Genomic DNA, 2,680 nt, shown 5'->3' with positions numbered 1-2,680 from the left:
TCTATAATTGCTTTTTTCTGGGCTTCCATGCATTATATAATTTTTCAACGATACCACCACAATTTATTTTTTTCAACACGTCATTAGAGTAACAGTAAATTTTGTCAAAACAATTTTATATATAAGATATAACAAAACCTTGTGTAAGCCACATCTTCAACTTATCAAATCCATGGCTAATGGAGATGAAAGCAATATAAGCTTCACATAGTCATATAGCAATAATAAGCTTCACATAGTTATATAAGCTTCCATAGTTATATTTCCATGGCTAGCTTTTGGTCATATTATCCCATTTCTTGAACTTTCCAAATTCATTGCTCAAAAGGGTCACAAAATTTCTTTTATTTCAACTCCAAGAAACATTGATCGTCTCCCAAAATTTCCATCTGAATTTTCCAATTCCATAACTTCTGTAAAAATTCCACTTCCCAAAGTTGATGGCTTACCAGAAAATGCAGAGGCCACTATGGATATAACAAATGAACAAATTATTTATCTCAAGAAAGCAATGGATGGTATGGAAAAAGAGGTGACTAAGTTCTTGGAGAAAAATTCTCCTGGTTGGATTATTCAAGATTTTGCACAATATTGGTTAGCTCCTATTTCAACAAGATTAGGGATATCAAGAATTTTCTATAGCATCGTCAATGCTTGGTTCATTTCCTTCCTTGGTTCTATTGAGAACATGATCAACACCAACAATTGTTCACCACCCACGTTGGAGGAATTTTTGGTACCACCAAAATGGGTCCCATTTGAAACAAAGGATGCGTATCGCCGCCACGAGGCACGTTGGATGGTGGGGTCAAGCCAGAAGAATGTTTCAGGCGTTTCGGACATTTACCGTAATGGTGTCACACTTATAGGGGTTGACGATATTATTATTCGTCATTGTCACGATCAGTGGTTGAAGTTACTAGAGGATCTTCATCATAATCCCGTGCTTCCTACGGGGTTGATGCCACCTATAGTGGAAAGCAATAGCGACGAAACAAATGAATATTGGATATCGATTAAAGAATGGTTCGATGACAAGCCTAAAATTTCGGTGGTTTATGGAGCACTAGGAAGTGAAGTGACCATTGGTCAGTGTGAAATCACTAAGCTAGCTCTTGGAGTACTGGGGTTATCTGGATCATCGTTCTTTTGGGTTTTGAGGAATCCATCCGGGTCGGGAAATATTGACTCGATCGAGCTATCAGATGGGTTCGAGGAAAGAACTAAAGGTCAAGGCATAATATGGAGGAGTTGGGCACCTTAATTGAAGATTTTGAGTCATGAGTCAGTTGGCAGGTTCTTGACTCATTGTGGATGGAGCTCGATTATAGAAGGGTTAATGTTTGGTCATCCGTTGATTATGTTACCTTTTTTGGTTGATCAAGGACTGAACGCTAGAATTCTAGAAGATAAAGGGGTTGGTGTAGAAGTTCCAAGGAACGAAGAGGACGGGTCCTTTACGAGGGGCTCTGTCGCCAACACAGTAAAGCTAATAATGATGGAAAATGATGGAAAGATAATTCGAGAGAAAGCAAAAGAATTGAGTTCTATATTTGGCAATAAAGACCTTCATGATAAGTACATAGAAAGTTTGATTGAATTCTTGGAAGATCGTAGAAAAGTGTCGAATGGACGTGGACGGTGGATCTAATTAGATCGCTATGTATGAAAATTTTCCCACCCTTGCCTTTTTTTCCTTTATTGTTATTTTTTGTCTTGTTTGTTGGAAATATGATTATGGTGATGTACATCCACATGTCATGTTTACGTGTACTTGCTTCTCATTATCTTGGGTTTATTTAATTAGACTAGAAAGAAGAATCGTGCAATGACCAAGACTTATTCAAAATTGAATTAGATACTTAATCTAATCCAATTTTCAAGCCATGTGATTATGACATTCAAATTTGTTTAATCTCACAAGTGAAAACACCAACTACTATCCAAAGAACCTCTTAGTTGTATGAGATTTAGTAACTTGTATTTGCAAATAATAAATAAATATATAAATAATGGTAACTACTCCGTATTTACAATAATGTGGAAAAAGTTTATATAAGATGATTTTCTCCAGGCGTGAAGAATTTCAGGCTACAGGTCAACCAAACTATGATAGAAAGAGTGAATTGAAGGCCTTTAACGACACAAATGGTGGTGTCAAACAGCTTGCTGGCATAGGTGGAGCTAGAAGCCCACGTACGGTCCAACACGATTTAGTTCAAATCCTTCATTTGTATTAAGAAATTTATTAAACATGTGTAAAAAATAAATTTAGAAACCAGTTACTAACCTCTAATGTCGCTATCTTACATATTAGAACCCATAAAATTCAAATCCTAACTTTCACAGAGTGTGTTGTTAGTGCTTTGAGATATTTATTGATCCCTCTCCATCTCACCTTTCTTAGACACACCGTAAAGCATACACAACTCCTCAAAGCTTCACTGAGAAAGAGTTAATTGTGTTGGAATTTTAAGGCGAATGAATTGTTAAATGAGAAAAATATTTTTCGCTTTTGAACATTGTTTTACTAAAACATTTATTGTTTTAGACACCTTTGAATCAACCTCTCCATCTCACCTTTTCATTGTCTATAAATTCAAAGGCTTGGCCTCAGATTTAAAACACCAAAAATTTGAATTTTTTCTCCTCTCAAAATTGTTCTCTACATTTGTTTTCA

At 35.8% G+C, this 2,680-nt stretch overlaps 1 pseudogene; it reads left to right on the top strand.

Annotated features, from left to right (window-relative positions):
* Window positions 1-258: 258 nt before the first annotated feature.
* LOC132044780 (UDP-glycosyltransferase 91D2-like) lies at window positions 259-1,921 on the top strand (annotated as a pseudogene).
* The last annotated feature ends 759 nt before the right edge of the window (window positions 1,922-2,680 follow it).

This window comes from Lycium ferocissimum, unplaced genomic scaffold (genome assembly GCF_029784015.1).
Source record: "Lycium ferocissimum isolate CSIRO_LF1 unplaced genomic scaffold, AGI_CSIRO_Lferr_CH_V1 ctg5214, whole genome shotgun sequence".
Taxonomy (NCBI): Eukaryota; Viridiplantae; Streptophyta; class Magnoliopsida; order Solanales; family Solanaceae; genus Lycium; species Lycium ferocissimum.
Note: the sequence above shows the minus strand (reverse complement) of the source record. Positions and strands in the feature narration are given on the sequence as shown.